Raw genomic sequence first — 13,859 nt, forward strand, 5'->3', positions numbered from 1 at the left:
TGTTTAATTCATATTAATTTCATTTTTAATCCAAAAAATATGGGACTTTCACCAAAAATCTTCAAAAAAATTTCTCTTCCATATTCTGAATTAAAATTAGTTTTTGGATTAATTTTGATATTTTTCATGAATTAAATGTTTTTTTGCATATTTTTAATTGTTCAAAAATACTTCTGACTTTTAAAAAATAGTGAAATTTTTCATCTAAGGTCCTTTGACCTTGTTTGACCTAGGATAAATCTCTTGGCCATTTATTTGGTGTTTTGGAGGGATTTTAGGTGTTGACCAAATAAAAATGCATTTTAATCCATTTTTAAATTGATTTTTAATTGATTAGATGTTTAAAGATCATGTTGAGTCATTTTTATGGTCTTGTGATGTTTGACTTTCTGTTTGGGCCTTGGTCAAGGTTGATTTGACTTTTGTTGAATCAAAATCATTGGATTTAGGGGATTGAGGAAATGTACATTTCATCTCACAAAATGAATGGATGGTTTTTATTTGATGAAATTCCTCCCATGATCAATTTGTGTTTCTATCTCCCCCTCCCTCTTAATCTTCATCCATATTCTTTCCCATTCCATCATTTTACCAATGAAATCTCTAATGTCTAAAGGCTAATCGATTCATCAATGACCTTGTGTCAGATGAATCAATACAAGTAGGACTGCGATATATCCCTCCCTTTTGACTTTTTCTTTTAGTGTGTGGTATGTTTTAGGAGTTTGGTTATTCATACCAAATCTCTAACATGCATTAAAATCTATATTTTTATTGCTCGGCCTCAGATAGTTGTGACATCTACATAAGTCAAATTACGATTGCTTAACATAGAGCTAAATTCTAGTAAGTGAGATTGTAAGTCTCCCATTCTTCATGGCATTGTGTGGAGACTTGACCTTTTTTCCTTTCATGGGAGCTAGTGGCATACTTGTTGAATTATCCAAGTTGGAGCCCTTCTCATGGAAGATGTCTTGGTTTAAGGATTCATACTTATGAATGAATAGTTGAGTGTTCTCCAAAGAATGACTTAATTAGTTAAAAATCACCACTAACACTTGACTAACTTTTGACTAATATTTGACTAATTCTTGTTAATATTTCTTTACTTTCAAGTCATTTACTATTATGCAATTTAAATTTTAGTCCTTTTATCATTCATTGCCATTTACATTTCATATAACTTTTTTATGTTTATGTCCTTTTCACATTGCTCATTTGAGCCATATATTATGATTATATATATTATTTGTGTGTTTCGATCTGGTTTGTGGTCTTAGGACCTTAAAATACCTAATAATAACAAAACCCCTAAAAAACATCTGGTGGACTGTTGAACTTGATCTGAACTTTTGGACTTAGGATTAGGCAACATTCCCTGTGCTAAAAGGACTTAGCCAATGCCAACATTTCTTGAGACTGAGCTATCTTGAATTGTACCTTCATCTAAGACAAGCATAGAGAATTTCTTGGGTTCATCTGCTACTCTGTCTTTGTACTTAATTGTTATTTTGATCTTGCTCATCTGCTACGAGGTTTTGATCCCTCATTTTTATGTTGGTACGTAGGCACGAGACTAAATATCTTGTCAAACACAGAAATATAATCAATAAATTCTTTTCTCATACCCACACTCTATTTTTATCAAACATCATTTATACCAAAAACACATGCGCACATAAAAAGGGTTTCCTAGGAGTACCTAGGACACTTTGGGTGCTAACACCTTCCCTCTATGTAACCAATCCCTTGCTTGTAATCATTGGCATTTTATTAGTTTTGATTTAAAAACTTCTTATCTTTGGGTTTTGTTTGTACTTTTCCCTTTTCCTTTGGAAACAATAAAAGCACGGTGGCGACTCTGGTTTTATTGACGTCAAGTTTATCCATAGCTTGATGGTCATGAATTTACCGCTACAATAATTTCTCCCTCACCTTCACTTTTAGAATCAGACCAAGGGATGTTTAATCCTTTTTTTCTCCTTAGAAAGTTAGGAAATTCTGATATAATGTGTCCATAGCCTTCACATTTAAAGCACTTAATACCCTTCCCATTATTGGGTTCTTCTTCATTCATGTCTTTGTTATGGGGAATGATGTTGTACCTCTTGTATTGGTAATTTGTCCTCCACTTTCTGTCCATATATTTCAAGGATTGTTCAATTTTTTCCCAAGAAGAGTAATATCATCTGCCAAGCTTTCTTATTTTTCATCTTGACTTCCGACTTCCTCAGCGTTTGATACAAAGGTTATACCTTTGTTCTTCCTTTCTGACATGTCATTGATGGACATCTCAAAATTTTGTAGGGAACCAATGAGTTCATCAACCTTTATACTAGTTAGGTCATGTGCTTCTTCAACAACAGTCACTTTTATATCAAACCTCTTAGGTAATGATCTGAGAATCGTTTTGGCAAGATTTTCTTCATACATATTTTCACCTAAGGAAAATGATGTGTAGGCAATGTCACGCAATCTGATATGAAACTCGCTCACAATTTCATATTCATCCATCCATAGTTTCTCAAATCATGTTGTTAGGAGATGCAACCTTGATATACAAAACTTGGATGTGCCTTCATGTGCAGTTCTCAGAATCTCCCATGCTTCTTTAGCTTCTGAACATGGGCTTATCAGCCTAAACATGTTCTTGTCCACACCATTGAAAATAAAATTCAATGCCTTGGAGTTCCCAAGGGCTTAATCATCTTCAACATTAGTCCAATTATCCTCTGGTTTTAGGCTGGTTGTACCATCTTCAGAGGTAATCATTGGATGTTTCCTTCCCTTGATCAAAACTTTCCATGCTTTGTTTCTCAAGGATTTGAGAAAAGCCACCATCATCACCCCTCTAATAATCATAATTTGTGTCATCCAAAATAAGTGGTTTGTTGATTGATCCTTCATCTTTAATTTTCTCCATTTGAGAAGAATTTATCTTTCATGGAGCTCACCCAACAAGCTAGGGTGCATGTTATGATGCCAATTGAAATTTTGTTCCTCAGGGGATAGATGTCGAACTCGATGCTTCGACAACCGATTCAAAAAGATACACCATAACCACTACAATAATAAGTACTATACGATGGAGCAGAAAAGCAATAAAGAACACAATCAATTATTTACCAAGTTCGGTGAAACCACACCTACGTCTGGGGGGATGAGTCCACAACCCAAGAAAGGAAATTCGCCATTAGTAGCATAGTACAATTAGACTTAAAAAGCAACAAAAAATCCTATGTTGTTCAATGTATCTTCCTAACACTATCCAATGACTTTTTATTTAGAGTCTCCCCCTAAACATGATCACACAACCCGTGATAGGAGATAACAATCACTAAACCCTAGTGATAAACTTCAATCTAACAAGATGGATGATGTTAAATATTACAACTCAATTAGACAAACCTTATATTCCAAGTTACTAAAACATAGAGGTGTACATAACAATGTTGAATTTACAACTCAACTAGACAAACCTTATATGCCAAGTTACTGAAACATAGAGGTATGCATAAATATAACAAGGACTCTTGTAAACCATAACACTCTAAAATATTCAATGTGAATGCTTATTTTCTAATGTATTTTTGACCTCATATAGAAAAATAACTGTGGGTTTTTTCCTTGTGGATCTGCAGTTATTTTCATCCAAAATTTGTGCACAATTTGTTGGATATTTGATTTTATCCTTAAATATATCCAACAAAGAGATATGATTTGGTTTATTACGAATTCAAATTTAAGTCTCTTATAAATTATATTTGATCTTCATAGTTGTCCAATAAATCATATAATTATATTACTAAACCAATAGCAATAAAACATAACTGGATCTTCTTAAAAGATTTTGTTAAAACACAATAATTTGGCGCCTATCGCACAAGGCCCAGATGTCGTACCAACATGTTGGAGCATCACACCCTACACGTGTCCGTTTTACAGTTCCATACAGTTTAGCAAATAACCAATCTTGAACACTTGGACACTTCTTCAAGGTATTGTTTTGCTAAATGCAGCCAATCCAAAAGGAACAACAAATGATGAAAGGATCTTGGTAATGATTTTAACAAGATAAGAGTCTTCTCCTCATCATCAAATTTCATCTTAATATTTTTCAAGTCATCAATAAGTTTTTGAAATTTCTTCAATGAGTAGAAATGTTATTTCTTACATAACATGTGAGACATGGCATATACAATTATTCAAGTTTAATCCATATTTTTTCCATCGTCTCCTCTCTTTCGATTTCCATTAATACTTTATCTCTGAGGCACAAGATAACATCTTTTGGTTTTCTCTGCTCGTCGATATTAAAATCTCATCTTTAAATGTTTTTGCACACTTTTGTTGAATCAAGATTGCTTGCATCTTTACTTTACCAAATCCGAAATTGTTGTCTCCGAAAAGTTCTCAATATCCCATTTAAAAGTAATGGTGTTCATTTATAAATTTAGTTATCCTGTCTAGAGTGGGCCCATAAGTTGTGAAATGAAGAATTCAAACACACTAAGATTATGTGTGGGATAACAACAATGAAAACCTACTACATATTCTCAAGCAATAATAATCTAATAAGTAATGTGTGAAAGAAAAATCACGATAACAAGAACAATGTAAAAATGCAACCCAAAAAAATTATTTTTCAATCTTAATATAACTTCGAAAATATCTACCAAACTCATTAGTAGGGGTGTTCAAAACCGAACAAACCCAATAAAAAATCGCAGGTCAAACCAAACCAAACCAAATCAAAACTGTAAAAAATTACATTTTATTTGGATGTGTTTGGGCCATTTTTAACAAAACCGTGCGGTTCAGTTTGGTTTGTGGTTTGTATTTTTCAAACCAAACTAAACCAAATCAAACCACATTATGTTACAATCCAAACTTCACTTATCCCACGTTCAATCCAAAACATAAATCTATAATACCTTAACCTTACAATTACGAACTAGTTTCTCTTTCTCACACTTAGGGTTTCATTTTCAACATTGTCAAATTTATCCTAGTAGTATCACATATTCTTCTCATCTTCTTTGCCATGTAAGTCTCTCCTCTTTTACTCTAATCTCTCCTATCTTATGTTCTTTCTTTTTCATCTTCTCATTTTTATGTTATTGCTTTCTCTTCCAATTATGTTTTCATCGCACCTTTCTTTTCTAATTTCACATCTCTTTTGTTCTTTCATTTTCATCTTCTCTAATCTCCCCCTTCCTCTATTTTTTCTATTTTATTATAATGTCTTTGATATCTTTTAAGCAAATATTTTATGTTTTTTATTCCACTTTTGTCTAATTTGATTTTTGTATATTGAATGAGAAATTTTTGTCTAAATATGACGAGTTTTGATGTTATTTGGTAAAGTATGAATGACTAAACACAAACTTATGTTGTTCTCTATATGTGTATGTATGGATCAATAAAAATCTTGTAAAAAATCGAATCAATCCAAATTGCGCTGGTTTGGCATGGTATGGTTCAGTTTTATTTCTAAAAGCTAAACGAACCAAACCGAACCACATGCTTTTTGTCTTGCAATTTGAAAAACCGTCCAAACCGCACAGCGAACACCCTTACTCATTAGAATGAAAGACTTTAAGCAATCTTTCTTTGTCTCTCTAAACTTTTCTCTCTTGCAACCTTTTGTTTCTAAGAAGCGCCTCTCATGTGTAGACCTCTTGTTTCACCTCAAACATTTCACATCCATGAAAAGAACCGAGTGAGTGAGAAATAATGGAAAGTGATGAATTTACTTAGAAACGCTTCACACTGATACACATTAAATACTAAAATCGCACGAGTTTAAATATGCGTTCGATATATATATATATATATATATATATATATATATATATATATATATTATATATATATATATATATATATATATATATATATATATATATATATATATATATATATATATATACCGGAATACTCCATTTATTTCATAACAAAGCTTTCATTCAACTATTGAAAAACCAATGTCAAATATCCTGGAACATGCCATTTTTTTGTAAAAACTTAATCTTTTACCTCAGTTTTTCCCAATATTGACATAACAGTTGCTCAAGGTTTCGACTTCAATTCCCAGCGCTTGCAATTTTATGTTATATTTAGAACTAAAAAGATGCCTTTATTTTTTATAGATTTTACGTCAGATATTTTCCCTCGGTTTTTAAGAAAAACGAGATAAAAACTCTCTAAACATTTTTTTATTAATTCATATTTAATGTTATGTCTCATTCACTTTTTTCACCCTAGCTAGCGAACAAAACTGAAAGACTATTCTTCTCCAGCGAACGAAACTGAAACACCATTATTCTCCAAGGAGGAAGAAAGATCGAACCTCAAACCAACACTTTTCTTTGAGTCTTTCATCACATTTCCGGAATGTACAAATTCTCCATTACAATTGTTGTTGTTTTTTTGTTGTTGGTGTTGTTTCTGTTGTTGTTATTGTTATTGTTTCCGTTGTTGTTGTTGTTATTGTTGTTGTTGGTATTATGGTCATCCTTGATGTTGTTGTCGTCGTTGTTGTTGTTATTATGGTTTTTGAGACTTATACGCTTCACTTTTGTTGGTTGTGTACTAGTTTTATTTTATTTTCCGAAGTTGTATGTGATTATAGATCGTAGTTGGATGAAAGCCAATAGATTAAGTAAAGAGTATGAGAATAGAGTAAATCACTTTCTTAAATTTGGGGAAGAAAACCTTCCTAACGATAAGAGGGTTTTTTTTATGTCCTTGTAAAATTTTCTGAAATATGAATAAAAAAAAACCCCCAAGTGTAGTTATATTCAATCATGGTGAAGTGACAAAAAAAGACTTATGTCTCATACAGTTGAAGATGATGGTGAATTTATGAATGATACTCTGGAAGATATAATTCGTGATATTATAGTAGATGCTTTCAAGAAAGCTAATGTGGTTGATACTTTGCAAAGAGACATGGAAGATTTGTTGTATTTGGGATGCAAAAGTTTTACAATATTTTTAGTTATGTTAAGACTATTTAATCTTAAGGCAAGAGGTGGATGGACAGATAGAAGTTACACTGAATTGCTTGAATTGTTGAAAGAAATGCTTCCAGAAGGTAACACGTCTTCGAACCGTAGTTATGATGCCAAGAAGATATTGGGTCCAATGGGTTTGGACTATGTAAAAATACATACATGTCATAATGATTGCATATTATATAGGAAAGAGTATGAAAACTTTAAGGAGTGCTCGAGATGTGGGGAGTCACGCTACAAGCAGAAGGAAAATGGTGTTGAAGACGATGATGATGTAACTAAAAATGGTGTTCCTTCCAAGGTGATGTGGTACCTATAGATAATTAAAAGGTTCAAGAGATTATTTGCTAATGTAAATGACTCAAATAATAATAGATGACATGCAAATGAAAGAGCGTGTAATGGAAATTTTTTCCATGTAGTTAATTCATTGCAATGGAAGAGAATTGATTCCTTATTTCTATACTTTTCCCTTGAACCGAGGAACCTTAGGCTTGAGTTTGGCTATGACATAATGAATCCTTTTGGTAATTTGAGTACTAACCATACGTCATGACATGTTCTTCTTATAATTTACAACCTATCTCCATGGTTGTGCATGAAGCGCAAATATATGATGTTATGAATGATGATTTCGGATCCAAAAAAACCAGGGAACGACATAAATGTCTTTTTAACGCCGTCGATTGAAGATTTAAGACTTTTTTTGGGAGGAAGGTGTTGATATTGATGATGCCTATATAGGAGATAACTTTAAGTTGCGTGCCATGTTGTTTTGCACAATCAATGACTTTCCTGCATACAACAATTTGTCTGGGTACAACGTCAATGGACATAAAGCATGTCATATATATGAATTTGGTACATACCACCACCAATTACAAAACAGAAAAAAGAATGTTTATCTAGGGCATCCAAAGTTTTTAAGACTGAATCATCCAAACCTTAGATTGCAGAAGGCTTTTAATAGAGAGTATGAGTTTAATATCGCGTCAAAGCCCTTAACCGGGAAGGAAGTATATAAAAGACAACAACACATTAATGTTGTCTTTGAAAAGAATAAAATAGGCCCCGTGGAGAAAAATATTTAGAAAAATAGGTTGGTGTTCTTTGATCTTCCATATTGGTCTAGTCTTGATGTGATGCATGTGGAAAAATATGTATGTGATAGTTTGATTGAAAAACTTCTCAACATGAAAGGAAAGACAAAAGATACTAAGAAATCCCATAAAGATATGATGGTGATGGGTATACGAAAAGAGTTAGCCCTAAAAGAAATAGGAAATATAACATATTTGCCCCCAACTTGTCACACTATATCTAAAAAAGAAAAAAATGTTTTTGCGAATGTTTGCGGGATATCAAAGTTCCCCAAGGGAACTCATCAAATATGAAGAAACTTGTGTCAATAAAAGATCTCAACTTAGTTGGCTTAAAATCTCATGATTGTCATGTCTTGATGCAACAACTTCTATCAGTGGCTATCTGTGATATTCTACCAAAAATGTAAGGGTAACTATAACCAGATTGTGATTCTTCTTCGATGCTATATGTAGTAAAGTCATTGATCTTGGAAATTTAGACGAGTTAGAACATGAGGATGCAATTATCTTGTCTCAATTAGATATGTTTTTCCCTCCATCATTCTTTGGCATTATGGTTCACTTAGTTGTTTCATTTAATAAAGGAGATTAGAATTTGGGTCAAATTTATTTATGATGGATGTATCCGGTAGAGCGATACATGAAGATGTTTAAAGGATATACAAAGAATCATCATTTCCCCGAGGCTTTGATCGTTGAACGATACATCATAGAAGAAGCTATTGAGTTTGGTACAGACTATTTGTCAAAAGCGAAATCTATAGGAATTTCCGAGTCTCGTCATGATAGAAGATATGATGATAGAGGTACTTAAGGTTTAAATGGTAAGACTTTTGGCCGAGATTTAGTTCTTCAAGCACATTTTTATATATTGGATAACATGGATGAAGTTCAACCTTAGTTGACCGCTCGCAAAAGTCTTATAAAGGAAACATTTCTCCGAATGAATGAAAGATGGTTGTTGATAGAGCATAACAAAACTTTTATAACTTGGTTTAATGAAAATGATTCTAAAGAGAGTAGTTCATCAGAGACAATTAAATGGTTGACATGTATGCCTAAGTTTAATGTAATTATTTGAAGTGCATACAACATTACTAAATTTTAATTCTATACAAAATCAAAGGGTGATCGTAGTACCATGCAAAATAATGGGGTTATGGTTGAAGTTGAATCCATGTACTTCTCTAGTTCCAAAGATAACAATCATGTACTAGAATCTACATCGTACTTTGGGGTCATTGAGACGATTTTGGAGATTGATTATATTGTTTTTAAAGTACCTTTATTTAAGTGCAAGTGGATTGATAGTAAAACTGATGTAGAAACCGATGAATTAGGATTCACATGGGTTGATCTTCGAAAGACAACTTATATGAACGAACCATTGATCATGGCAACCCAAGAAAAACAAGTTTTATTATGTCACTGATCCTTCTAACACTAGATGATCAATTGTTCTTCACGAAAAATATCTTCTTAATAATACTGACGAAAATCAAGATTGTAACTATGAGCCCCCTTTTTTCGCAACATATGTACATCATTCATATGAAGAAAGTGGTTCAGATGATGTGCATGATATTTGTCATGATTATAAAGAGGGGATATGAGAAAACTAGTAAGTAAATGTTTTATATCACTTAGTAATTTATAATTATTCATTTTACTCATTTTTATTCATTTTACTAAAGATTTAATGTTGTTTTTTATTATCCTAATTGATTTCAAATGTTGATCAAATTATAGGTGCTTAACGACCCATGACAAATCTTAGCATAAAACTTTTGGACAACCTACAAGACTTTCCATTTAGGTTATTGCTTTTGTTGGATAATAATTTAGTTTAGTTTTGTTGTAAAATTATAAGGTGTATGTCATTTTGACTTTGTATTTGGTGTAAACAATGAATATTTGTAGTACAATGTTTCTATTTGAGAAATTGACAAAATGTACAAATTTTTATTTCAGTATGCAAAATATGATTCTATATTCTATGATATGGTTATGTAATACAAGTAGTAATGAAAGTATAAAAATTATTATCCCCTCGGTTTTTACTTAAAACCGATGTAAAATTATTGTGCTATTGCCTCAATTTTACACAAAACCGAGATTTAATATTGGACGCGTCGTCCAGTTCTGAAAATGATAAAAAGACAGATGCTGGGGATCGAACTATGTGCAAATAACTTTACCCGTCGATTATTAAAAAACCGAGGGGTAAAGTGGTCATTTATCATGACGCCCTTCGTTAGCTGGATTATGTAGCCGATGTTAAATGGATTTTGTGTCCGAAGTTAAATATGTTTTTTATAGTGATGCCGAGAAGGCACATGAGTTTTCCACAGACCTATCAAAATACCATTTCCAAACTAAAAAAATTCAGTCTACCATATCTTTTGATGTTATCGAGGATTCCGAAAAAACAAACTCATTCCAAATTTTTCAAATCATCCTCAACTCTCCTTTAGTCGTAAGACTTCCCATTAAAGGAATAAACATCTTAAATGGGTCAAAGTATCTCTATGTAAAACAGCACACCTCGAATTGGATTTTCCAAAATAAAATCAATATATAATGAAGGGGGAATCTGCTGTACTTCTTCTTGAATTAATTATTGATTAACTATGTAAGCAAAACCCATTCAAACACAGCATGCATGTGTATAAATTAAAGAGAAGAAAATCAAGTTTAGAGTACATTCTTTTTCTTGCCACTATTAAGTATCACAGATAAAATACTAAGATGACCAAGTCTTTGTGTTTTTCATGTTTACTAATAATTTTCCTTTTGGTTGCACAGATGCAAAAGGTGAGTCCTGCGTCAAACGATGCAGTGATTAAGTTGAGAGTTGGAGTTCCTAAGAAAGACGGTTTTACCCAATTTGTAAAAGTAGTTTGGAATTCTCGTGAAAACAAGTATAACGTGTCTGGATTTTGCATGGATATTTTCAATGCCGTTGTAAACCAGTTAACTTTCAAGGTTTCTCTACAAATTGAACCTTATGTTAATGAATTCAAATACAGTGCTGGATCATATGATTCACTTATCCAACAAGTCCCAGCAAAGGTATCTATCTGTACACTCAATTCCAATGTGCTTAAATTTTAAATTTTATGCTTTAAATAGTTAAATCGTCCTCGCAAGTTATTGAGTTTTTCATATTCGTCTTTGTATTTTTTACGTTAAAATAATTCTTTATTTGTGTCCTCGAAGGATATGTTTTTATTGAATTCTAAGCTTTCTTATCAGCCCGAGAAGTTCAGCGGGCATAGACTCCGGAAAATATGCATGTTTCCTGCGAATTTTTCTATGAATTTTCTTGCTGATTTTCTTTTAGATTTTAATTTTATGGATGAATATCAGAAGAATTTTAAATTTCAGAGATTATTTTTATTTTTTAGGTTAACGATTTTACTTTCTATATGCTAATTACAGTATGATATTGTGGTGGGGGATGTAACGATCGTGGCGAATCGTTCACAATTTGTAGATTTCACCCTACCATTTACAGAATCAGGAGTTAGAATGTTAGTTTCAGCTCAACATGGAAGGCACCAAACCATGTGGATGTTTGTGCAACCCTTCAGCTGGGAACTTTGGTTGAGCACACTCTTAATCTCCATGCTTATAGGATCTGTCATTCTCATCATGGAAAGAAACGTAAAAACCCTACCCGATGATCGTCTCGACGAGCATTGTTCGTTTAAAAAACAGCTCACTGCAATAACCATGCTATGGTTTCCCTTATCGCAAGCTGTTCTTCCCGAAAGTAATTAAATTTTCTAAAGTGTTGATGAATATTTTTGATGAGTTAAAGAGAAATATCTTTTGTTGATTGAAAACTAATTTTGAATTTTAGGAAAAGTGGTTGCTAATAACTGCTCAATATTTGTGTTGATGGTTTGGCTGCTGTTGGCATTTGTACTAATGCAAAGCTATACTGCAAACTTGACATCAATATTGACCATAGATCAGTTGCAACCTAGCTTTATGGACGTCAATGATCTACGAAATGGAAATCATTCGGTTGGATATCAAGTTATAATTTATTAGTACAGCAGTTGAAGTTTAATCCATTGAAGTTGAAAGCATATAGCAACATTTCTAGCTATCACCATGCTTTAAAGCTTGGAAGCGAAAATGGAGGTGTCACAGCAATATTTGGTGAAGTGCCCTACCTTAATGTGTTTATTCAAAAGGTTAAATCCAATTACGTTATAACTGGTCCTACCTATAGAACTGGTGGATTTGGTTTTGTAAGTACTTTCTTCTTTCTCCCTTCAATCAAATTTGAGTTATGATCATTTTTTTAAAGAATAATTAGGTTTGTGTTATTGAATGTTTTTCAGGTATTTCCTTTAAATTCCAATCTTACTGCTCACTTTTCAAGAGCAATATTGAATGTGACACAAAATCATGAATTTATGGAAAAGATCGAGAAAAAGTATTTTGGAAAGAGTATTGAAGAGCTACAGCAGGAATCTTCACAAATATCTTCAGTTTCACGGAGTCTTACACTTCACAGCTTTGCAGGGCTCTTTTTAATCACGGTCATTTTGTCGTCATTGGCGTTATTTGTCTCTGAAAGTTTTTGTTTTTGGAAAAGATCCATTTCAATGATCAAAGAGTATTGTCGGAGATATTTCTTTCATTCACCGCTTCCTACTCAAGATATCAATCAACAAATGACTACTCCCTCTCGTCCTTGTTATAAGAAAAGTTTTACTTTTTAAATTTATTGGATAATTAATGTATCTATTGCCAAATATAGTAGTTGGTTTGATAGTTATAGAATTAGTTACGAGGTTAAGAAGTTAATTAGTTGCTTTTATAGTTACTTGTTTCACAAGTAACAACCATTAGTTATGATGTATTGTAACCATAAGCGTGCTTAGTGTGGTTAATCATTCACTAATAACCATGTATATAAGATCAGTTTGTGCCATAATGAATCTAAGAGAAATTCATTGTTGCATTCTTTCTTTCTTCAACTTCAAAAATGATGAGTTTATTAACTCATAATATAGTATATGTCGCAATCTTCTATGATTTATCTTCGATTTCTTGCTATTTATCCAAAAAGTCTTCATTTCATATGCTTCTTTATGTTTGGGAGGCGTTACAAATGTGTTGATCGATTTCTTGTTAATCAATTAGGAGGCTTTACAAATATGTTAATCAATTAACCCTAACATAATAATCGATTAACCAATTTAAACAACACTCCTAATTGACTAAATGAGTCCTTAATGCATTAGATATATGTATACAACGTTTATAAGGGATTTTGTAAAGCGATAGAGGCTTCAAAAATATTTGAGTGGTCTACAACAACAGGCTTCACAAAAATATTTAGTTTCACCAAGTCATACCTTTCACAGATTTGCATGTCCAACTGTATAGAATTAAAATTTAGTAATGTTGTATGCACTCCAAATAATTACATTAAACTTAGGCATACGTGACAACCATTTAATTGTGTCTGATGCACTACTTTCTTTAGAAACATTTTCATTAAACCAAGTGATAAAAGTTATGTTATGCTCTATCAACAACCATCTTTCATTCATTCGGGGAAATGTTTCCTTTATAAGACTTTTGTGAGCGGTCAAGTAAGGTTGAACTTCATCCATGTTATTCAATATATAAAAATGTGCTTGAAGAACTAATATCTCGGCCAAAAGTCTTAACATTTAAACCTTGAGTATCTCTACCATCATATTTTCTATCA

General features: G+C 32.4%; 1 pseudogene; it reads left to right on the top strand.

Annotated features, from left to right (window-relative positions):
* The first annotated feature begins 8,762 nt into the window (after window positions 1-8,762).
* On the top strand, window positions 8,763-13,065 carry LOC127135810 (glutamate receptor 2.9-like; annotated as a pseudogene).
* The last annotated feature ends 794 nt before the right edge of the window (window positions 13,066-13,859 follow it).

This window comes from Lathyrus oleraceus, chromosome 4 (genome assembly GCF_024323335.1).
Source record: "Lathyrus oleraceus cultivar Zhongwan6 chromosome 4, CAAS_Psat_ZW6_1.0, whole genome shotgun sequence".
Taxonomy (NCBI): domain Eukaryota; kingdom Viridiplantae; phylum Streptophyta; class Magnoliopsida; order Fabales; family Fabaceae; genus Lathyrus; species Lathyrus oleraceus.